This window comes from Hippopotamus amphibius, chromosome 4, assembly GCF_030028045.1.
Source record: "Hippopotamus amphibius kiboko isolate mHipAmp2 chromosome 4, mHipAmp2.hap2, whole genome shotgun sequence".
Lineage (NCBI taxonomy): Eukaryota > Metazoa > Chordata > Mammalia > Artiodactyla > Hippopotamidae > Hippopotamus > Hippopotamus amphibius.
The window spans coordinates 133484173-133510259 of record NC_080189.1 but is presented as its reverse complement, the minus strand read 5'-3'; the positions used below and the strand labels follow the sequence as shown (position 1 = coordinate 133510259).

At 38.5% G+C, this 26087-nt stretch overlaps 1 protein-coding gene across 20 annotated transcripts in view; it reads right to left on the bottom strand.

Annotated features, from left to right (window-relative positions):
* ZNF438 (zinc finger protein 438) overlaps nucleotides 1-26087 on the bottom strand; it is a 174001-nt gene that overhangs the window by 104413 nt on the left and 43501 nt on the right. For 6 of the 20 annotated variants that reach the window (XM_057732900.1, XM_057732902.1, XM_057732914.1 and 3 more), the window contains one exon: nucleotides 3639-3756. The exons of 12 other annotated variants lie outside the window; for them this stretch is intronic. The gene's annotated coding sequence lies outside the window, so the exon portion shown is untranslated. Of the gene's footprint in view, nucleotides 1-1653; nucleotides 1687-3638; nucleotides 3757-26087 lie in introns of those variants that run through there. 2 more of the 20 variants (XM_057732908.1, XM_057732917.1) reach the window with 2 other exon arrangements.

Below are 26087 nucleotides of genomic sequence, written 5' to 3'. Positions count from 1 at the left end.
ATTATTAAACTGTTAAAATTCTTTATATGTTCTAGACACAGTACTTTATCAGACATGATTTGAAAACATTTTCTCTGTGGCGTGTCTTTTCAGTTCCTTAACAGTGCCTTCTGAAACACAAGAGCTTGTAATTTTAATAAAGTCAAAGTTATCAATTTCTTCTTTTATGTCACATGCTTTTGGTGTTACATCTAACTCTTTGCCTAATCCAGCGTCATGAAATTTCTTCTGTGCTTTCTCGTACACCTTTTACAGTTTCAGCTCTTACATTTAGATCCATAATTGAGTTAACTTTTGTGTATGGTTGATTTTTGTGAGGAAGTTCATTTTTTAGCATAAGGATACCCCATTTCCACAGAACCATTTGTTTAAAAGAGAACCTTTTCTAGATTGAATAGTCTTAGGAGCTTTGTCAAAAGTCAATGGACCAAAAATGTAAGGGTTATTTCTGGACTCTCAATTCCACTCTATTGGCCCGAATGCCCATCCTTATGCCAAGGCCATAGTGTCTTGGTTTCAGTCACTTTATAGTGAGTTTTTAAATTGGGAAGTAACAAAGTCCTCCAACTTTGTTATTTTAGTCATTTATTTTAATATTCTGCATTCTGTACGCTAATGAATATCATCCTAAATTCTGAGAAAAGACAGATGTAGTCATTGACATTACACAAAAATAAAATAAATGATATCTTAAAGATATCCCCTAGGAATAATTATGAAATTAAGCCTCCCTACACTCACATCAACATTTATTGCATGCTTACTAGATGGTTCAAAGTTAGATGCTGAAGATACAGAGACAAGTAAGACACAGTTCCCCACTTCACACATAAATAGAGAATGGTGCGGTAGTATATTAATAGCAACAACAGAAATATGTACAAGATACAGTGGAGGCAAGAGATATTAATTTGATCTAATCAGATTTACCTTCATATAATAAGCTTGTTTCTGAAAAAATGGTTTAAATTTTTTGATTTTTTTTTTTTTTTTTTTGAAATAAAGTGAGCTTAAAAACCACAGAGGCTAGTGCATAAAATGCTTGGACTAAGCAATTCTTACATAAAATAGAGGTTCTCTCAACTAGTGAGTGCTTTTAATTTGTCCTTTGTTTTTAAGGTTACAAAAGGAATTTACACTAATGGAAAAACTTCAAACAAAACAGAAATATTTATAGAAGAAGGTGAAAGTCTCAGTTTACCTCAAACCCACCCTACTCTTCCCACTAGAGGTAACTTCTGTTACGCTTGGTCAACTGATCGTTCAAAGCTATAGAAGATGCAGAAAGTAGGAACTCTTGAAATAAATCCTCAGACAAATCTCACACCTTGCTTTAGACAGAAGCCTCAGCCTCGTTCCCACCAACCATGACCTCAGAAAAGCTAGCAAGACTTAAAAATGATTATTTTTCCTTCTATATCCCAGAAGCTGGAGGGAGGAAGGAAGGAAGGAAGGCAGGCAGGCAGAGGGCATTTCCAAAGTCAAATATATTTGGGAAATACTAGGTTAAATAAAATATCAATATTCACTGAAATGCTCTCACTTTACATAAAGTTAGCTGACCACCAAACTCTTTAATCATGGATCACTTAGTGATATCTTGAAAGATTAGATCATCACAAAAATATAGTGTGGGAAACAAGCACTGCTTACAGTTTCCGCTTCATTATCACACTTCAATTCATACAGCTGAACAAATGAGGATATTCAGAAATACACGCAGGGCCACATAAATTTGCTACTGGGCAAAAGACGAAAAAAAAGTCAGCAGACTGTCTTAAGATTCTATCCTTACTATGTTAGAAAAACCAGTTTCATTTCTTTGCTGTGTAATTCATCCTTTGACTGTTATATACAATAAAAGAATGAAACTAAGAAGTTTGGCTCTAAAATTAAATGCACTAAAGTGTTTGTTTTTAATAGTAAGTAATAATAAGACAATACAATCAAAGGATCCCAATAAAAATTCTAACCATTTTAAAATTTGCTTTACAAAACCAAAACAACTTGGACGAAAGGAGTTAGGGATATTAATATAACAGTTGCTATATTGTAGAAGAACCTTTAAGAGGTTAATAAAAAACAGCTGTAAAGTTATATTCATCTATAGTGACTACTGCCACCAATATCTGTGCAAAAAAGATTTATCAATTTGGATCTATCTCCTTATACGCTAGACTTCAAATCAAGATATAACTCAACAGTGAGAACTGTTACAACTTGCCACTGAGACTGGATGCGGCCTCTGTTACCAACGTGTAGTCATGAATGATAACTTTTCAAGATATCTTATTCCTGCCTTTCTGCTGAAATTTTAACTAGGTGAGAAATCTGGGAGGGCTCCCTACTGGAAGTGGATCCTTATGGTAACTTAAAGAGCTGCTGTATGTCCTTAGTGGAAGCTGTTTCGAAATTCCACTTCAGGAAAGAATAAGGAATAAATAAGTCACCAATGGAGAAATGTCTCCACCACATACTTAAGTTTCTTGTTGCTGTTTCTTCACCACTGTTGGGAACAGAAGTGTGATGGTGATCACGTGTATTTATAAATGTCAGAGCCTCACTCCTTTATATATGAACCCCAATTATTAGTTTAATGCCTGACTCCAGCTTCCTCGATGAACTCTCTCACCTCTCTCTAACTCAAGCGAGATGATTTCTCCACTAAGCTGCCTGATTCTCGTTCAGGCCTCTCACTTAGCCCACACCATCTTTATGGACTTTAAGTTGCGTTTAACTGAACAGTGTACACATTCTGCTTGTTGAGAAGTCTGGACTGCAGGTGGCAGGCTCAAGGTCGTACACATCTTTGGAGAATGCACCGTACCAGGCACAATGCTGTGTATGTCAGATTCTCTAAGTATCTGTAAGTGTTTGTCCCCTGATTAAGATTACTACTGAGTGCTTTACGATGGTCCCAGGAATAACCATTTGGGAGAAAATATAAGCGTTTTCCCATCATGAAAATAATAAATGGGCTTACTGGTCTCAGGAAATGTTAACAGACTATCTATAATTTAAGTAATTTATGACTAAATGTCCTTTTTCTCTGTGACCAAGCAGTGCCATGGTTAGCACTGCTAACTAAGTGAGGCACTTAAGGACTTGGACACAGAATGTTGTTTTTTGTTTAATAACAAAAAACTGTGAACAGGATCTATCATTAGAGACTAACAGGAGGGGTGAGAGTTACATTACTAGACACGTGCTTAACCACGCACATACGGAGCAATTCAGAATCTACAAACGTAATGTCACTTCATTCATTCAAACAAACCTCTAGTGAAAGTCACCTGTGTGACCGGCTGTCTCAGGCACTGGGGAACTAAAGGGGGATGAGAAACATCAACCAATTACGTTGATTCTCTAAGGCAAAACCAAACAGAATTGATCTAAAAATTCCTCTACCCACCTCCATGGAAAACCACATTACACATGGATATGGTGCATAAAAAATATTTCATCTCACTGCTTTAAGCCACGCCAATGGCCTTGGCCTAACCATCAGCCAACTTAAATTATTCTAGAAACTCCTTCAAACAGACATTGTTTCGATTCTGTCCATCCCCAAACCTTAGGTTCCCAAGTTGGTGGGTAGGGACAGAGCAATGTGCTCTAAGCAACAGGAGCAAACTTACCCAGAGCTGTGTCTAGAGGGCAGCTCGTTAACCTGCGAGGCCCGTGCTGGAAGAGGTACTCCGTGTCCCTATCAGTTCATCAGCAGCTGCTCACACACACTGATGCTTTCTCCTAAAACTTCAGGGGAAAAGGCAAAAACAGAAAACCTTTTGCCAACCACAAAAATGTATATTTAAAAAGTTGTGGAATAAAAATGAGCTGCTATGTACTTTAAAAACCAGAGAAAAAGTAGAAAATAAGTATCTCCCTATGCTCAGCTACAACCTCCTGAATTGAACTGAAGCAGAAATGTTGCCGTTTCAGCTAAGCAGCTTCACATCTGAGGCAACTGAAAACGCTCCACATGGATCAAGTAAGCTAAAAGTAAGACGGTGGTATCAAAATTTACTCTTTTTGAATCAGAATCCATTTTTCAAGTGTGCTTTTAGAAGCAAGAACGCAATCTTCACTAGATCAAGGGGCTTTCACTTACCTAGAAATTCACTAAACCAGGAATCAGGAGGTTTTTAAATCTACACAATTAATTTGACAACAAATTTGGTTGCTGGCTTCTCAATGTGAATTCAAAAATTATTGTGTTAGGGCTCTGTTCTTGTTTTAAATCAAAGGGATTTCTTCTGGGATTGAAAAGGAATGAGCATGTAGCCTATCTCACCGACCAAGAAGTCATTTCTAACCTTTAAAAACAGGAGGTCCGCCTACATGATCACCTGGGACAAACTTGGCTAGTGCAAGCCGGCTGGAAGGTTATAGGAGCCTGGGAATGTTTAACATCAAGAAAGGAATTACAGCTCAGTAAGATCAGAGGGAATTACACAGGAAATGTGAACAGTAACCCTTTCACATCTCCGTACCCGCTCCCACTGCTTGTGATAAATGGGGTCCTGCTGCCGCCCAGCTATGCGAATACATAAGCCAACAGCAGAGGGGGATTGGGAAAAAACCATTTTACACACACACACACACACACACACACACACACACACACACACACACACACACACAGCAGAAATTCTTAATGACTTGATAAAATCACGTTGCTCCAGAAAAAAGCCTTTAGTCTTTCTAATTGCCGTGCAGGCAACTCAGTCACTGCCTTATCCAACAAGAGGCCTCAGGAAAAACCCCAGAGAAACGTGAAGAATCAGGCGGGGGTGGGAAGGATACAAGAGCTGGCAGACTCTTCATAAGTAGGGAAACGTGGTTCCTCTGAAGCTGACCAAACAAACAGGTCTCCGCCCTGGCTTATGTTTAAACATCTTGTTCCTAGTTGGTCTGTAGGGAAAACATTCTTTCCACAATAAATAATATGCAATCGAATCGGAAATTCTTACTCCATCCTTTATCTACTCTATGTAGAAGTTTCTTCAGTATTGTAAGCCAGAAGCTTAGAGACTTCAACTGATTAAAAACTTTCTTTTTTTTAAAGAGCTGCTTAGGTACAGTCCAGGCAAGTTAAAATATGTCTAGTTGCTAATTATGGAAAACCAAGTGTGACTGTGCAGATCTTGGACTCCTTTAGAGACCCCCTGGTTGGGATCACAAGAAAACAAGCTACTCTTGCCACAACTGCCTCTTGGAAAGGGGGAAATGCTCAGTTTCTATAAATAGGTGAGTTTGAGAGAGATTCATTAAAAAAACAACAAACAAACAAACAAAAAACCCCATAGTGTTCCGACAGTAAGGGCATGGTAGGGTAGTAAAATAAAATGAAGAAAAAAGTGGTATCTCCAGTGGGCTAAGTCTAAAATATGGAATGGAATTTTATAGGCCATTCTGAAACAAGATTTCACTTTTTCCATTGGTATAACCAGGATAGAGATGGTTTGCCACAGAGGGTAGGTCAAGAAATAAATGAAAGTGAATAGACATGACAAATCAAACCACCAATGAAAGTTAAAAGGGTTAGCTTCTTAGAACTATCCAGAAGAAGCAAAAATAAAACCAAAGATTTTTTTTTTCCAGCAATGTGCCTTCTCCAAAGCACATGGCTTCCTCGAGAAGCAACCTATACCAGCAGTGATTCTGTGCAGTGAATGGCACGGCACCCAAACAGCAACTGAGATTTCAGCTGCAGACCTCTGACTGGGTTTCCGAGCAAGGATCAGTTCCCCATCGAGGCGTGGACCACACGGAAACACAATGGCGCTATCTCCTCATCTGGAAATAAGAGCTGACTCCAAGGGCCTCTTAATCATTTTAACCCACATGTCCTTTTGATTAGCCTAAAAACCTCATACCCTCTTTGAACGTTATTTGAGATTTCAGAATAATTTAAGTATTATAATCAAAAAGAAGCCACAACGCAAGATAACTTCTTGTGGTTTTTTCAAACTGGGTCCTACTGCAACAGAATTTATTAAGAAATACTTTTCTAAATAGACAGATATTAAGTAATACTCGTTTACTTTTCTCTTGAAAACATAAAGGCCAAATACGTCTACAAACCCTATGTATTGGTGACAAGGAAGTGATATTTACTGAGACCTTTGGCATATCTCTGCTCCTTGAGTTACTGTAGATGATCTTTTCAGTTCTTACATTAGGCCTGAAGAAATGCTGGCTGTACTTCAATATTTGTTCAATGATTCAGCAGTAGGGCCCTTTTCCTATTCTGAAGACCACAAAGCTCTACTATAGTACTCTCTTCCATGTAATAAAGGACAGAGGCAAGCAGGTTAAGTTCTCAGGACAGAGGCAACAGTGAAAGAGGCAAACTGCAGACAACCTCAACAACAGTTCTGATGATGAAAACAGTAGGAATACCACCCAATATTTGCACATTCATACAGCACTTCACACTGTATAAGACACTTTATGTAATTTCACCCCACAACTTTATTAAATGGATATTATTATCATTTGATTGAAACAGCATAAAGTGGCTTTTTCAAGGTTCCCCAGCTAGTTGAGCAGCAGAGCTGAGATCTAAAGCCTTCTGACAGCTGTCACTGACACTAAAGCTCTTTATTTTGTCAGGAAACTTTGAAAATATCTTCATCCAAACTCCACAATCAGAGTACACATAATAAGCAGAATCTTTTTTTCTCTCAACCCACCCAACATCACTCCTTTTCCACCAATTCCTACAAAAACAATCAGAGTTCCTACAACAGCAGCCTTCACTTCCTCAGACCAGAATGGCCAAGGGCACAGTGAAAAGCATTTCTCAAAAACAAACCTGCTCACACCTAGGACTTGTATCCTGTAACTGTCCTCCAAATAAGGGCATCATCAAAGGTATGGGCTTTGAAAATCACTAACTACTGAGGACACGTCTAGGTGGTCTGTTCTTCATTTAGAATGAGTCAAACATGACACATGCTACCTGTTCATGCCTGAGAGGTGAGAGCACACTCCTAGCTTTCTGACTTAACAGAGACACCCGCTCCTGGGGCTGGTGGAGAGGCGACAGCACACAGACAACAAACGGAACTAAAAGTTATATTCGCAACAATTAAAAAAAAATCATTCCAAATGATTTATTTTTGAAGTCTTACTAAAGGATGAAATAGTCGCATTAGTAATTTAATGTGAGATATAATGAAGGTGGAATTTTACTCATATAAAATCAACAATTTTTGCTCACCTCCAAAACTTATTATGAAGATCATGAGACAAAATTCTATGAAAGATGCTAAATATCTTGCCTATTATATCTTACTATGTGTCATGAGCACATAGTAATGACTCAGTAAACATCAGCTGCAATCAGTAACATTACTGAACTACTAAAAACAAAGATATAATGGAAGGTCATATTTAAGTGAATCAGCAAAAGAGAATACATTCTGTGGGTTATTTTTTAACATCTACACAAAACATAAATATCTGTTTTAGGCATACAAATATATGCATATAAGTATTCAGAAAACGATTTGGAAGAATAAAAGGCAAAATGATGACCCTCGGACTGTGATGATCAATGGGAACTGTGATTTGTAAGGCTTTACATATATATATATACACTACCAACTGTAAAATAGCCAGTGGGAAGTTGTTGTATAACAAAGGGAGTTCAACTCGAGGATGGAAGATGCCTTAGAGGACTGGGACGGGGAGGGTGGGGGGGACTCAAGGGAGGGTGGGGAGGGAATCGAGGGAGGGAGGGAATATGGAGATATGTGTATAAAAACAGATGATTGAACTTGGTGTACCCCCAAAAAATAATTAATAAATAAATAAAATTTAAAAAAAACAAAGAAAAAAAGTATTTTTGTATTCCTTCTTTTTTAAAAAAAATATTGACTGATTGATTGATTGATTGATTGGCTGTGTTGGGTCTTCATTGCCACGCACGGGCTTTCTCTAGTTGTGGTGAGTGGGGGCTACTCTTCATTGTGGTGTGCAGGCTTCTCATTATGGTGGCTTCTCTTGCTGTGGAGCATGGGCTCTAGGCATGTGGGTTTCAGTAGTTGTGTCACATGGGCTCAATTGTTGTGGCACACAGGCTTAGTTGCTCTGCGGCATGTGGAATCTTCCTGACTCAGGGATCAAATCCGTGTCCCCTGCATTGGCAGACGGATTCCTAACCACTGTGCCACCAGGGAAGCCTCTGTATTCCTTCTATAAATAAAGTTAATTTGTAAAAAATCAAAGTAGAAAATATATTTACACAAAGTATTATCTTATAAGTCTCTTCAATTCCATAGTTGATTTCAATATTACATGAAAAATTTTACTTTTATTTGTAGTTAGTGTCCAAATGAAGTCTAAAGCTCCTTTTCTTTATTTAGTAATACCATTCAAGCTTTATGTCACAGACTGCCTTCAATAATCTTAATGATATTCCTGACTGCTATACTAAAAATACCTGCTTGTACAAAAAGGAAAAAAAAAAAGAAAATAAAACCTTCCTTACAATTTTATTGTTTTAAAACCACTCAATGTATTTAATCAAAGTGCAAGGAGGCTTTCAATGTCCAGGAAGCCATAAATCAAAATAGTTTTACATAAAAGATTACCTTTCCCCCTTGAATTTTCTGTGTGTTTACATTTCATAAACCACATACAGAAAGTCAAGTTGCTGATTCTTTTTAAGGCCAAAGGGTTGCCTATTTAAAAATCATCATAACAATTTCCAATGTCTTGAGGGTTGCTCTAATTGAAAACCTCTCCTCCTAGGCTCCCTCCTAACTTCTAATTCTTGTCTATGCCATTTTGATGCTGGTTTTAAAATTCTAACTTTCCTTCTCATTCACAACCATAACTTTGACTTTTTCATCCCATTCTTCTTCCCTCAGGTCAGTCAGACATGAGCCTATAAATTGTGGGCAAACCAGGTCACAAAAGCTCTTATTAACTCCCTCAGAGCAGCAAAGAGCGGGCCTCCTATGGGTCAGGCACAGAGGGAAGTCACATGCGCTACCAGCCTGGGCCCCTGCAATTTACAAATCCAGCTTATAAATTAAAGACCTCTAGTGCTGTAAAAAGGGACAGACCTTCCAACAGATGAGAGATAGAGAAAACAGCCTCTTAGCTGACCAGGAGGACATTAGGCTGAAGAGAAATCCCTCAAAGAGCTGTGGATTCAGTGTTTGTGGGAGGCAGTGTGATCTCTTTTAGATACATTTATAATTCAAGAAAGCCCTTCTCTGTAAATAAATGGGGAATAGTATTTGATTAAAAGGTTTCTTCCTATAATTTCAAATGAAAAAATTCTAGGTATAATCTGTAGCTAGTATAGGACAATTTCAACAACAACAATAACATACAGCTTTATTTCTAGCAAATGGAAAGCACATATGTGAACAATTTTTTTATCCCAGACCCTCAGCTATGGACTCATTAATATTAAGCTGCTATATCTGCAAAAACTAGAACAATGGTTCCTCCAGTAGTTGACTCCCTTGATTCTAGAAGCCACAACCTAGCACCGTGGTGATGAACATGAACTTTGGAGCCATATCCCAGATGCACCAGATGCTGGTTGTTACCCAACTGCTCTGGGCCTCAGTTTCCAGGCTAGTATTACTACTACCTGATAGGATTGATGCAAGGATTACATAAATTGTTACGTGTATAGCACCAGACTGCGCCTGACACAGAGGAAAGCACTGTACAAGTCTTGGCTATTTGTATTATCCTTAACATCAGAAATCTGTAGCTCTGGGACCAGAATATTCATAAGCACAGCTTATGACAACCGCTGAAGGAACTGGTGCCTTGAGACTGCTTAGTTCTTTTCTTAGAGCACTTTCAAAATCGCCTGCATCATTCTCTCCTGTACATTGTAACTGCTGATGTCTTCCTGTATGCCTCTGTGTACCTGGTGCCCTGCATACCTGGTGACGCATCTCACTCAGGACTCTGAATATCTTGAGAACAGGGGCTCTATCTACCTCACCATGTAGTCTCAACACCTGGTGCAGTGTATTGCATAGAGTAGCTGCTCTATAAAAACCCAACTGAAACATAACAAGTGTTAGCCATCTATCTGTCTGCCTCACTCAAGCTTAGTTCCTGAGAACAGAGGTTACTGAATGTTGGTCTCTGCATCCCTAGAAGGGCCTATCACACAGTGGTCCTTTATAAAAGCCTACCACCTACATTTTTATCCACATTTCGATTTTATTTTGCATTTTGTTTTGACTTATTCATGGCATGTCTTTATTTACTAAAACAAAATGCATTTCTGAAATGGAACAATTCTCTTTTTTTCCCTGTAGAAGCTCTCGATAGAGCGGGAAATAAAAGTTTTCAATGACTTTTTAGTCCTCAAAGTGATGACTACAGAGAAGAGAAGCAATGCTCTTTCTCCCATGCTGCTCTGGATGGAGCCTTTGTCGGGAAGCATCCTCCAGAATCTGGCCAGAACAAAGCCCTTCTTCAAAAAGAGTCTTCCTTTGACTGCTGGACAGATTCCATTCAGCCAGCACTGTGTCCTCCCTCTTTCAAACTTGTGACACGTTCATTATCTGGAAACTCTCTCTGCCCACCCACAAGCAGTGACCATGCCCAGCTCAGCTTAGGACAAAAAGCCAGTTTGGGTGGCCTCCTACTGCTGATCTTGTGAAACACAAATCCAGTGCTAGCAGCCTTCTGACCACTCAGGAGCTCATCAACGAAAGATATTCAGTGTGACCTTTAGTCTGATGCTTGGTTATGAGACAGGCTGGGACCTGGGACCCTTTGCTGCAGGGCTTGTACCAGGATAAACATCTCCTGGAGCCACAAAATACAAAGAAACTATAAGGGACTAAAAATAATTGTGCATGCAGCAGTTGGGGCAAATTATGGACAAGAAGATACAAAAAGGCCAAAAAAACCCAACGGCCACTTCTGAAGAGCCTGGAGCAAAAACGTGGTGTTGGAAGCAAAAGCAGGGTACTACGCATGCCCCTGCACTCAACACCACCAAAGGGGTGGGCAAACCACCTAAACCACCCCTCTGGCCCAACCCCCAGACCTGCCCCTACCCTCACCCCATATAAGGAACAGCTCACCCCCTCTTGGGGTGTGAGCGAGGGAACCTGTTACTTGTTCTCGCTCTGCCCCCCCCCCCCCCACTGCAGCAGGAGCCCCAATACAGCCTTGCCTGCATTTCTTATCTGGCCTCTAATCAACTTCTATTGATTGGAGAAGGCCAAGAACCCTGATCTATAATAGCTGAAGGTCACAGAGTGGGCCTACCTCCCAGGACCCTCGATCTCTAGACATGAACACATCCCAGGGAAAAAAGCAAGAACCTTCTGGGTGTCTAGATAAATATCTTAGCTTTCTCAGGGAAAAAATGGTGATTTCACATTCCTCTGAGTCATTCTATTACCAGATTGCTTCCAGGTGTTATAGTGGGACAGTCCACCACAACATGTGTCACTTGCTAATATTAGGTTGGAGCATAAATACAGGAGTCACATATGATCCTTCTAATTCTCCTTACTCAAGGTAGTAAGAGAAGTGATTTATTCCTCTTGACTTTACAAGATGAAATGAAGCTGACTTCTTTGCTTAAATGGAATTAAAAATAAAAATGCTGTCAAGTGGAAACTCCCTTGCTACCCCTGGTGCCCTGGTCAGGCGTGGAATTTTAAAGTGAGAAAGCATCTTGCAGAGTCATCGTCCTCATTTAACAGATCTCGCCTGAGGCCCAGAAGAGCTGAGAGGTTTGCCATGGTCACAAAGAAAAACAGAACCAAAGCAACAATAACGGTCTTCCTGCCTCCTCAGCCCATTTGCTTTCCACATACCACAGGAAAATGAGTCTCTGGCCAAGAACTTCATCCTGACCCACAACTCTGGAGAGGCAGTTCTCAGCTTCCCCTCACTCCCTGCATCTTGGTAGTCCAGCTACATAATTATCTTTTTAAAAAAATATGAGAAAGACAAGCCTTCCATCTCAAAGTAACTTAGCAACATCACTATTTTCTTAAAGATGCTACCCCTTGCAACTGCTACAGGCTTCTTTCCTCCACAGTTTCCACGACAAGGCTGAGTGTCCTCTAAGAGCTGCTTCCCTAAAGAGTCCTTAAGTATGTTCTGAAAAAAATGGGAAAACCCCATATACAAGCACCCTTATTATAGTGAGGGAATGGAGATGACGCCCACTTGAGAAGGTCACATGACTAGGAGTATCCAAGGTAGGGATAATAGTCTATCAGAGACTCAAAGCAAAAGGACAGCCTCTGACACTGAACAAACATTAATGAGAATGTAAATGCCATGCCCTATGCTACCTGATACAGTAATTGACAGGGACATCTTAGAAAACAAGCTTACTCATAAATAACTGGTAATGTTTCCCTACTCATCACCATAAAATCCATTAATTCAATAATCCCAAATATATTCTGAATCTTATACTTTCCTATTGCAAACACCAAATACAAAATTTAATATACTAATTTCAAACTTGATTTCTTCTTTTTTCCTTGTCTAATGAGCAGGGAAATGGCCTGAAGGTAGACAATAATGAAAAGAAAAAGTGTCTTTTTAAGCTATAATACAGAAATAGATCAAGAAAATAATGAGAAGTAATGTAATATGGCACAATAGGATATTTTTAATGATTTTCTTAAGGTTCACTGATATATACTTGGAAAACAGCAATTTATTTAAAGTTGTGACAATCAGGGTTTTCATAATTTATATGGCTATAAAAATTAATGAAAGAAATATTTTACAAATTATTTAAAATTACAATTTAATAATAGTCTAAGATAAAAAACTCAGATATTAATAAAAACTGAGACGCAGATAAACAAAGCCTTATGGAATTTCTCATTCCCTGCTGAGGGAAAACAAAAGACACCCTCTCATTCTTGACTGTTAATTATAGGGAGTATACAGATTTACAGCTTCAAAGAAACTTAAAAATAATCCACAGCAGATTTCAAAGCAGGCAAAATTCAACACCAAATTAAAGAAAGACAAACTTTAAACCAAATAACACAAAGTCCAAAACACAATGGAAAATAAAAGACTTTGGGTTTCCCTGGTGGTGCAGTGGTTAAGAAACCACCTGCCAATGCAAGGGACACAGGTTCAATCCCTGGTCCGGGAAGATCCCACATGCCACAGAGAAACTAAGCCCGTGCGCCATAACTATTGAGCCTGCACTCTAGAGCCCCACAAGCCACAACTATTGAGCCCATGTGCCACAACTACTGAAGCCTGTGCACCTAGAGCCACCGCAAGAGAAGCCCACACACCACAACGAAGAGCAGTCCCCACTCGCAGCAACCAAGGCCCAATGCAGCTAATAAATAAATAAATAAATTTATAAAAAAAGAAAATAAGACTTTAAAACAGAAACAAGATCAATGAAATAAAACCAATTAAAGATCAATTTTGACAATATAAATGATATAATATCCATTAAAAGACAAAGGTTCTTCCCATTAAATTAAAAAATCCAACTAAGATATCCAACTATGCTCCACTTACAGAAAATATATCTAAAAGAAATGACAAAGAAAGATAAATGTAATAAGAAATACACAGATATATAGGGAAATATAAACTAAAGTAGCTATATTGATGTCGGCTAAAACACAAAGCACAAGGCATAATTTAGGAAAAAAGGCACATTATTCTGATAAAAGGTATAATCCTCAATTTAAATATTGACAGTTAAATAACACATGAACACACACACCAAAACAAAAACTGAGAGAAATATAAAGAAAAATTAATGGAAGAAATCACTGATTTATATCTTTAAGCCTTTGATAGATCAGGTAAAAAATGATTATAGAAAAGTTAAACAACATAATAAAGAAATATTTTAGTATCTTACAAAAAAGGCAACTTCTTTAAAAAGTTCTGTGGAATCTTACCAAAATGGGTCATAAATTAGTCCACAGACATTTAAAAATCAGAAAAGCAGAATGCTGTGTATCAATTAATAATTAGTACCTAAAGTTTAAAAGTAACTTGTAAATTTGAGAAACACTCTGCTAAATAACTGCTGGATCAAAGAGAACTCTTGGCATGAAATCATATGCTGTTTTAGAAATTATTTTAATTGAGAATACACACCAAAATATACTGGCTATAGCCAAACAGTACACAGAGAAAAACTTAGAAGTCTTAAATGCTTTCCATCTTGTACTAGGGTATAAACTTTCTGCCATAACAAAAACACTCAAAAATATAGTGGCCAAAGTTAGAGATTTTTCTTTTTCATGTCACAATGCGGGGTGCAGGGGGACGTATGTGTCACAAGATCATTCAGGGACCCAGGCTGGCTCTGTCAGCTTCCATGTGGCTTTCAACTCTGGACCTTAGGTGGCTGCCTGGCTGCCATACCTGATGTAACATCCCTGCCAGCAGAAAGGGAAAAGAGAAAGTCTAGGGCAAGTGGCTTGTCCTTAATGAGGTAACCTTAAACATATCACCAGTCACCTCTCATTAGTCCAAAGCCTCATCATGCTATAAGACAAGCAAAGAAATGTAGTTTCTAGATGTAGCCATGTATGTGCTCAGGTAAAATCGAGGTGTTCTATTCCTAACAGGAAGAACAGATTCTAAGGGGCACTGGAGTATCTTCTACATATTTTTTCTGGTTAAAAAAAATGAAAAGAACAATAAAACAAAATCAAGAGGGGATTATACATAATTACTTCATTTTAGCTGGATTCTTCTTAGCACCAAAGACACTACCAAATATCAATTAAAGAAATTAAAAGGTACATCAAAGAATTCTAAGGATGCTGGGGTCCCCTTCCAATAAATCAAATCATACGCTATGTACACTGAGAATTCATCTACTCTCTTTCCTTAAGGATATTTAACTCATGTATTATTGTTTATATTGTATACACTGATTAATCTAAATGGGATTTTCTGGTCAACTCAGTTTCAGCCTTACACAGAGGTCTTCTAACAGTAGACAGAGGTTAATCCTTTGTTAGTAAAATTTTCAAATTTTGTGGAATTTTTTTAAAAATATTACTGAGGTACAGTTTATATACAATAAAATATGTAAGTTTTGCCCTCCCACTGCTCTGTGTCTGTACATTAAGTGTACATCTCAATGAATTTTACAAACATATATATGTATCCACACAACTACCACCATAGTCCGGATACAGCACACATCGATCAAACCAAAAAGTTCCCCTGAGCCCCATCCAAGTCGAGCACACTCCACTCTCAGCTGCAGACAATGACACATCTGCTTACTGTCACAATAGATTGAAGCTGTCTTTTCTAGCATTTCTGGTATATAATCATCGTGGGCAGTATACGGATCATAGAGTTTATATTCTTTCGTGTCTGGCTTATTCAACTCAGCATAATGTTTCTGAGGTTGATTCATGCTGTTGTGTGTATCGGTACTTTGTTCCCTTTAAGTGCTGAGTAGTATACCATTGTACGGATATACCACAGTGCGTTCATTCATTCACTACTTGATGGACATTTAAGTGGCTTCCAGCTTGAAGCTATCATGAACATTCATGTACAAGTGTGTGTGTAAACATATGTTTTCTCTTAGGTACATATTTAGGAGTAAAACTGTTGGATCTTATGGTAATAATCTGTGTAACTTTCCAACACACTGCCAAACTGCTTAAATGGTTTTATCATTTCCCTTTCCTACCAGCAATATATAAAAGTTTCACTCTAACACGTGTTCTTTTTTAATTTTTAATTTTAGCTATTCTGGTGAATATACAATGGCATCTCATTGTTCTGGTTTGCGTTTTGCTGATGTCTAATGATGTTGGACCCCTTTTCTTGTGCTGCACTGGCCATTATTTTCTTGTGCCTAGATTTTTAACTGGGTTGTCTTTATTATTAATGAGCTGTAAGAGTTCTTTATATATTCTGGCCACAAGTCATTTGTCAGGTATGTGTATTGTGAATATGTTCTGTTTAAAGACTGCCTTTTCATTTTCTTAACGATGTCTTTTAAAGAATAGAAGTTTTAAATTTTGATGGAGTCCCATTTGTCCATTTTTCTTTTATGGTTCATGCTTTTTGGATCCCAAGAAATCTTTGCCTATCCCAAGTTCATGAATATATTCTCCTGTAATTTTTTTCTTAAAGTTTTATAGTTTTAGTCTTTTATATTTAGATCTATGATTCCTTTCCAGTTATTTTTATATATAGAAGAAGTAAGGGTTGAGGTTAATTTTTTTACATTGAATATCCAGGTATTCCAGTACCGTTTGTTGAAAAGACTATCCCTTCCCCACTGAATTAACTTCGCACTACTGTGAGAAGTCAACTGACCATATGTGTGTGGGTCCATTTCTGGATTTTCTATTCTATTCCACTGATATATATGTTTACTTCAGGCCAACACTGCCTTGATCACTGCAGCTTTAAAGAAGGAGTTTTAAAATGTCGAGGGAGTCTTGAAATTAGGTACTAAAAACCTTCCAATATTGTTCCTGTAAATTTTTTTTTTAATTTTTCTAGGTCCTTTGTATTTTGATATAAATTTTAACATTCAATTTCTAATTTTTTATTGCTGATATATATACTTAAAACTGATTTTGTGTATCTACTTTGTGTCCTGCAATCTTGCTAAAGTCAATGACAAATTCTAGTGGCGTTTTGGAGATTTCTTAGCATTTTCTCTATATGTGATCATGTCTGCAAATAAAGACCTTTTATTTCTACCTTGCCAATCCGTATGCCATTTGTTTCTTTTTATTGCTTGTTACACTGGCTGGGGCCTCCATAACAGTATTAGATACACATATGGAGGAGATGGGCATACTTGCCTTGTTTCCTTTCTTAGGAGGAAAGCACTGCATCTTTTGACATTAAATGAGATTTCAGCTAGAGGTTAGGTGTAGATGTCTTTCATCAGGTTAAGAAAATCCTCTTCTATTTCTAGTTTCTGGACAGATTTTTATCACAAATGACTGTTGAATGTACTCCAAGGCTTTTTCCTGTAACTATTGACAGGATCATACAGCTTTTTTCCTGCTAAAGTGATGACTTATGCTAGTGAATTTTACAATGTTAAACCAATCTTGCATCCCTAGAATAAACCCATTTTTATATCCTGCTGAATTTGACTTACTAATGATTTGTTAACAAATGTTTCATCTATGTTCATGAAGGATATTTGTTCATACTTCTCTTTTCTTGTAATGCCTTCACCTAGTTTTGATGTTAGCATAATGCCAGTCCCCTAAAATGAGTTGGGAAGTGTTCCCTTTTCCTCTATTTTCTAAATTATTTCTCCTTCAAATGTATCATAGAATTCATCAGTTAAAACATGTTTGGGCCTGAAGTTCTTTTGGTTTTTGGTTTGGTTTGTTTGTGTGGGAAGGTTTTTAACTAGGAATGTAACTTCTTTAATAGATATGGTGCTACTCTTAATTTTATCCTTCTTCCTGAGTCAGTTTCATTACGTAATTTATATCTTCCAAGGAATGTATCTGTTTCTTCAAAGTTGTCAAAGTTACGTCCAAAAGATGTGTGTAATATTCTTTCTATATGCTTTTAATTTCTGTAGAATCTGTAGTGATATCCCCTCTTTCGATCCTGACATTATACCTAGTAACGCGTTTCCTCTTAATTTTTCTTGATTAGAATAGCTAGAGGTTTAATCATTTTTTCAAAGAGCCTGCTTTTGGTTTCCTTGATTATCTCTGTTGTTTATATGTTTTCTATTTCATCAATTTCTGTTCTTCTGCTTATTATTTCCTTCCTTCTACTTACTTTCATTTTAATTTGATCTTTTTCTAGCTTAAGGTGCACATTTAGATCGTTTAAAGATTTGCCTAAGCACTACTTCACATATATTCCAGAAATTTTGATGTGTTTTTATTGCGACCCACTTCAAAACATCTTCTAACCACCCTCCTCTTTTTTTTGACCAATGTATTAATTAGATATGGTGTAATTACAAATATTGAGAATTTTCCAGATATCTTTGATTTCTAACTTAATTATGCTGTGGTCATAGGATACACACTACATAATTTCCATCATTTTAAACTTAATGAGACTTGTTTTATACATTAGAAGATGGTGGGCTATCTTGGTGAACAGTCCATGTGCACTTGAAAAGAATGTATATTCTGCTACTGTTGATGGGAATGTTCTATATATGTCAGAGAAGTTAGGTTGGTTTATAGTGTTAAGTGCATCTATATCCTTCCTGATCATCTTTCTACTTTTTCCATCAGTTACTGATATGGGTATTAAAATCTCTAACTATAATTGAAGATTTGTCAATTTCTTTTTTTTCAGTGCTATCAGTTTCTGCTTCATGTATTTTGATGATGTAGTACTGGTTTCACTTAAATTTAAGGTTATTTCTTCTTGATGAATTGACCCATTTATCATTATGAAGTATCCCTCTTTAACCTTATTTTTTTTAAGCTTTTTATTGGAATATAATTGCTTTACACTGTTGTGCCAGTTTTTGCTATACAACAAAGTGAATCAACTGCATTTATACATATATCCCCATATCCTCTCCCTCCCGCGACTCCCTCCCACCCTCCCTATCCCAGACCTCTAAATCATCACCCACCATCCAATTGATCTTCCTGTGTTATGGCAGCAGCTTCCCACTAGCCATCTATTTTACATTTGGTAGTGTATATATGTCAATGCTACACTCTCACTTCATCCCAGCTTCCCCTTCGCCCCCCACCCCCACCCCGTGTCCTCAAGTTCGTTCTCTACATCTGCATCTACCCTGTCACTGGGTTCATCAGCACTATTTTTTTTAGATTCCATACATATAGGTTAGCATATGGTATTTTTCTCTTTCTGGCTTACTTCGCTCTGTTATTAACATCACTTGTCACAAAGCCCACTTTGCTATTAATATAGCCACTCCAGTCTTCTCATACTGAGTGCTTACATTGTATACATTTTCAGCCTTTTATTTCTAACCTATTTTGAAGGTTATCTTGTTTTTTTTTTATGCAATCTGACAATCTTAGCCTTCTAATTAGAGTAGATCATTTACATTTAATGTGATTACTGATCTGGTTCTACCTAGCTCTACCATATTGTTACAAGTTTTCTATTTGTCCCATTTATTTTTAGTCCTTTTCCCCTTTTTTCCTGTCTTATTTTGAATTATTTTTTAGGATTTCATTTAATATCCACCATTGGTTTTTATTAGTTAAAACTTTTTTAAAAAAAACCTATTTTAGTGAATACTCTCCTTAACTTATGACAACCTACCTTCCAAAAATATTACATCACGATATGCTTCCTTTCCTCATCCCATTCTTTGAGATACTGGTGTCATACATTTTACTTTTACGTATGTTATAAATCTCACTAGATAGACACTCTCATTATTTTTTGTTTAAAGAAACAGTTACTTTTTAAAGAAACTAAAAAAGGAAGAAAATTTATGTTTATCAACATTTACCATTTCTAGCATTCTTTATTCCTTTGTACAGTCCAAATTTCTACCTTGTATCATCTTCCTTTTGCCTAATGAACTTCCTTTAATATTTCTTCTAATGTAGGTCTGCTGGTCATGAGCTGTCCCAGTTTTTGTCCAAAAAGGCTCTTATTTGTCTCTTTTTTTCCTCCTTTATTTCCTATTTTTATTGCTATAGAAGCCTAGATTGACAATTTTTTTTAGCACTGAAAGGTGCCATTAAACTGCATTCTGGTTTGCACAGTTTCTGATGACAAGTCTGCTGCCACTCTTACTTTATTCCCTTGTATGTAATATGTTTTTATTCTCTCCGCCTGCTTTTAAGATTTTCTCTTTATCACTAATTTTCAGCAATTTTCTTGATGTACCTTGGGTGGGTGGGTGTGGGTGTGTTTGTGGGGGGGGGGTGCGTGTCTTGCCTGAGCTCTGTTTAATTTCTTGGATCCATGGGTTTATATTTTCTTCAAATTTGGGGAAATTTCAGCCATTATTTTTTTCTCTTTCACTCTCCCTCTAAAATCTGAGATGATAATTACACTTATATTATGCCCATGGTTATCATCCTATAGGAAACCAAGTTGCTTTTCATCTTTTTTAAATTTTTTTCTCTCTATGCTTTTGGTTAAATTCTGTTTTCAAGTTCACTGACTTTTTCTCCTGAAAGATCTAATCTGCACTTAATCCCATCTAGTAAAATTTTCATTTCTGTTACTATATTTCTTATTGTTGTATGTTCTAATATTTTCTTTTTTCTATCTTCTATTTCAACCCTCATTATGTGTATGTACATGAGCCATATTTACAACAGCTGTTTTAAAGTACTTGTCTGCTAGTTCTACCACCTCTGTCATTTCAGGGTCTATTTCTATTGGCTCCTGGTTATGGGGTTTTTCTCCTTTCTTTGTTTACCTAGTGATGTTTGATTGGATGCAATTCACAGTGACTCTTATGGGACTGAATGCTGGATTTCCTGTATTTGTTTAAAGAGTGTTGGATTTCTGGCAGACAGTTGTTACTTGTGGATTAATACGATTCTTTTGAGGCTTAGTTTTAAGCTCTTTTGGAGCTTGTACAGAGAAACCTTTACTCTAGGGCTCAATCCTGGTAACTTTTCATTTCTCGTGAGATGTCCTTCCAGCTTTATGGGGTTACATCTGATGCCTGCATGGTCTCGTGTTCAGCAGATCCTCAGGAGCCCCTCCATGAAGATTTCAGAAATTCATTCTCTGTCCACACTCACCTCTCTAGGAAGGTGACACTTGAAATGAATCAGGCTTTTCTATTCTGTCTCCTTCCTATTTCCTTCCCTGCTCCATAGCAAAAGTCAGGTATTTCACTTTTTAATTTGGTTACTGAACTTTAAAGGTTGAAAGGAGTACTGATCTCCCTCTAAGAAAGCTACCAAGCATACCTTCCTAGGAGAGGCGGAGGCAAGATAAGGGGTATTTATTTTAGATTTTTTTTCTTTAGGAATGGAATACAAAATTTTTTTCAAAAATTAAATACAAAAAGAATTTATTTCATTACCCTTATTCTTAGAAATATTTGTGCTTTATTATTTGTGTTGCTAGATACCTAACTAAAGCCTTAAAATGAAGCCCCCACTAAACTATTAAATAGCTTATACATTTATGGAGAAAAAAAAGAGCAGATGTTTTGAGGGAGGTTGAAGAGAGGTAAGTGGGTGGTAGGAAGCAAATGTTTCCTCTAAGGCTAGGCTGTCATGAACTAAGTTGGAGTATACAGTTATCTGCTGGCTGTAATAACATTAATAATCATAAATTATATCTAGAAAATTATGCAGGCTCACTACTGAAAATTGGAAAAGGCCAAATATATAAAGATGAAAATACATGCCAACTGTAAATCTATCACTTAGAAGATAACAACTGTTAATATCTGGCATGTGTCCTCACAGAGTCTTGCTAAGCATATATATACATACATACATATATACACACACACATACATCTTAATTTAAATTGAGATAATAGTACAGATACCTTTTAATTTTAAGTGTAACTGAGAGTTACTGAACTGTCTTTAAAAACATGATTCTTAACCAGGGGCTGGACCAGGGTGAGATAAAGGCGGCACCAAAGGCTCCCCCAGTCCCAGGCCTGTGTTGACAAACACATACTATGAACGCTCTGACAGTCCTCGCTGCTCAGAGTGGGGTCCCGGAGCAGCAGCAGCAGCATGACTTGGGAAACTGTTCGAAATGTAGGATCTGGGGACCCACTACAGACTTAATAAAAACTTACATTTTAACAAGCTATCCAAGTGATTCACATATACATTAAAGTTTGAAAAGAACTGCTTTAGTTTAACCATTTCTCCTATTACTGAACTTCTGTATTATTTTCAGTTATTTTGCTGTGATAACATTATGTACAACTCCCCTGCACATACCCTTTTGTGTTCCTGAGTAATTATTTTGTTGGGAGGGGCACATTAAAGTGGGCATTCTAGCTCATTATATTCTCTTTTAAATTTGTACTTCTAACCAGGCTTCTTAGAATTAGGAGGTAGAAGACTTCCTAGGTGGCTCAGTGGTTAAGAATCTGCCTGCCAATGCAGGGGACACAGGTTAGAGCCCTGCTCCAGGAAGATCCCACATGCCGCAGAGCAACTAAGCCCGTGCACCACAACTACTAAGCCTGCACTCTAGAGCCCGTGAGCCACAACTATTGAGCCTATGTGCCACAACTACTGAAGCCTATGCTCTTAGAGCCTGTGCTCCACAACAAGAGAAGCCCACGCACCACAATGAAGGGTAGCCCCTGCTCACTGCAACTAGAGAAAGCCAGTGAGCAGCAACAATGACCCAACACAGCCAATAAATTAATTAATTAATTTAAAAAAAAAAGAATTAGGAGGTAGAGAATTCAAAGACCAATATAACAAACGGGCACACACTTGAATTTGAATCCCAGCTCTGACAAAACAAGCTGTTTGACTATGGGCAATGACGTAATCTGCCCAGGACTTAGTTTCCTCATTAGTTAAATGGGGATTTTAACAGTATACACCTCAGAGGACTGTTGTGAGGATTAAATCAGCTAAAATACATAAAGCGCTTAGAACACAGTAAGTATCTATGTGCTTACTATTGTTATTAAGAGGAAAAACACGTAAATACAGAGGCTCTAAGTGGACCTAATATACCACTTTAAGGCCTGAACTTTCCAACATCATCTGTATGTAGCTCAAACACCTCTTTCATTTCACCCCTGGTTCTGGACTCTGTTCTAAGCAGCTGAGTTTGACAGAGAGATGTGTACTACATTTGAGAATTGCTTTTTCCCTTTTCTTTATTATTTCATTACTGGCTTTAAAAGGAGTGTAGATATATTGGTCTTCTGCCAAAGCCATGTGCAAAAATTAATCTAATTGCCTCAGTGCCAGAGACTGAGAAGCATGACACGTGTGCCATGATCATGTCACCTTCACCATCGAGGAGGTACTACAGCCATCTCTCCTCCTAGGAGGATCCCGGCTCAAGTTAAAACAGGAATATCAACACAGGAGACAATTCCAATGGTATGTTTTGGGTCAGCACAGCAGTTCCGTTTGGGTGAAGTGAAAATGGTAACCAAGAAGGAGTCAAATCTAAAAGACAAAGAGAGGTAGAGGAAGGCGGGCAACAAAGTCAGAAGCCCGGAGAAGACAGAGAAACCGGAAGAGATTCTAGGTGAAAACATGTCAGAGAGTTCAGGCCTTCCTTAGAGTTAGGATGGTGTCTTCATCAGAACGCTGGTTTCACGTAGTGCACCAAACACATGCGGGGGCTGGCCGGGCCCTGGTGCTACAGGCAGCTGCGTCAGGCTGCGGGTGACTTCTAGACGTGTCATCCTATTACTTAGGCACTAGTTACCAGAGCAATCAAATACAAAGTAATTCAGTATCATAGAGACCCTGAAAATCATTCTTTTCTATATCACTAACTCCAAGTTCTACAGTTCAGTGGCTGTAAGAAACTCGAATTTGCATCAATAGCCTTATTCAGGTCTAACTAAAAGCACTTGTACCTTCAAGTTCCCTATTCCTTAAATCATATTTTTGCCTTTCCAACAGCAGATAAAGGAATGGCTGGATCACCCTCAAGGACACACTGAAACAGTCTCTCCTCAAAGAGTGTCTGGTGTCAGGGTAAGGAGGAGGGGAAATTTCAATTTCTAGCAAACGCTGACCAAAGGCTATTTCCAAATATCATGCTCTTTACTTCTGAGACTCAGGACACTTTTGTTTAATAACTAAAATCTATTATGGAATTTGTGTACCTATGTATGTATTATCTATTTACTTCAGACCTAATATCATCAAAATAAATTTTAAACAAAAAATGAAAGAAAAATGCCTGCAAGGAAATGCCTTAGATGAAGACTTGGCCAGCCTGACTACCTTGATAGGAGCTCTTCTTTCACCTCAAGTAGTGGGAACTTCACCTAGAAGTTCACCTTGATACTTCTGAGTGAAAGCTTCCCAATACAAAGACAGGAGGAGGATTCTGAAAACTGATATAATCTCAGAGTTGGGGCGACTGTGGAAATCCACTCTCCCCTCCCCTACTCCAGCACATCTTCCTCATCAACATCCTAGGAGGCTGATCAGCCTCAACTTGACACTGTCAGTGACAAAGGACCCACTGTCCTCTGTGGGAGCCTGGTCTATTTCTATGCAGATGTCACTGTTACCAACTTATTCCTTCTAGTGCTCATTGAATGTTCTCCTTCTGTAGAAACCTCTCTCTGTGTGTTTCTCCCCATCAATTCCAGCAACATCTTTCTGCAGCTCTACATCTCCAGTCCTTCTTACACTTGAGAGCAATTCAAATTACAGAAACTTGGAATAACAAAGCTGCAAAACTTCTTGTGTGACCTCTGACCTCTCCCACTCCATGTACTAGAGGGCCTTAGAAATGTACCTTTCTCTCTAAATTTACCTCCACTGATACCAAGCTAAAGGCTGAAATGGTCGGAATGAGGGTGTAGGGTACGGGAGTAGGAGGGATTTAGCTGATTCTGAGTGGACTTGGAGAATTTAAGGAACAGCAAGAAAGCAACTGTGTCTAGAGTCACATGAGCACACAGACAATGGCAGGAGAAAAAGGCAGCAGGGAGAACACGCAGGGCCTGGCAAAACAGGGTGACAGGTTTATTCTGGGTGTGATGGGCAGACACTGCAGGGTTCTGAACATGGGAAGGACAGGAACTGTTTAACATAAAACATCAAACAAACAAAATGGAACAAAAGCCACTTTCATTCCTACGTGGAGCACTGACTACAGATGCGGAAGGCCAGTGAGGAGAAGACTGCTATCATCTATGTACCTTGCGATGGTGATTACAAGTGACATTATATAATGTTAGGGTGGCAGTGGCCGCAAAGGGGGATGTGGGATATATTTTGGAAGGAAGACATCTAAGCCTTCCTGACAGGCTGGATGTGGGTTAAGAAGGAAAGAGAAAAGTCAAAGATGACTTCTAGGTTTCGCCTGAGCAACTGAGTGGATCAGTGGCTGAGCTGAAGGAGGAGGAGGCAGGAGTAGGTTTGGGGAAAAGAGCCCAAGAGTTCCATTGCAGATACGGTGAGTGTGAAATGTGTTATTAGATTCTGAATAGAGGTGTGGAATAGCCAGATGGATAGGAGCCTAGAGCTCACGGGAAAGACCAAGGCAAAGCAATACACCGTGGGGACAGATGGCATTTCAAGTGAGAGATACATGAGATCACACAAAGAATAAAAGGAGACACAGGCAAGGACTGAGCCCTAAAGAACGCCAACTGTCAGAGACCACGAAGAAGAGGAGACTGCGAAGGAGAGTTTGTAAGTTTACGTGTATTTTATGCTTTCAAGTGTAAGAAGGACTGGAGATTTAGAGCCACAGAAAGACATGGCTAGAACCAACGGGGAAAAGTTACAGACACAGAGATTTCTGCCCAGTGTAACAAGCACTATAATGAGTAAGTTGGCAACATTCTCATTCTTCCTGAAAAAGCAATTGGAATTATTTTATATCTACAAACTACAAAATCCACAGCCAGCCATCATAATCTTCCTCAAAGACCACCTTTCGAAGTCACGTGCAACTCTCCTTCTGCCTCCTGGGCTGCTGAGTCTGGAGAGCTCCATTTCACGTGCCAGCTGCTCAGTTACCCCATCCCTGGCCTCTGGCGCAGGGCCTGGCTTCTGAATCCAAGTTCTCACCCCCACTAACAACTTCTAGTTGCCCAGCGCTGACCAGGAGGCACACTGAGATCATGTTCCCCAGAGCTGCCAAAAGCTCTTGGCATCTGATCAATGAAGCACACAATGAGTGAGTGTTCGGCAATTCATCAGGTGACAGAACAATTGACATGCTTGGGAACCGGAAAATGTGCCAGGGCAAGGCTGGAATGGGGAGCAGAAGACTCTACCCCCGGCCCATCACCCCGGGGGAGTCTGCTCTAGGTCACCCAGTTTGATCAGACATTGTTTTACCCGGAAGAGTTGCAATAATCTGAAGTTTACCATGTGTCCTCGGATGCAGGATTCCCTGGAAGCTAGTAATATTAGAAACCAAACTGTAGGTACTGCACGCGGCGGCTACCAGCTCTTTCTGCCCCATACTCTAGGGGTTGGCCTGCCG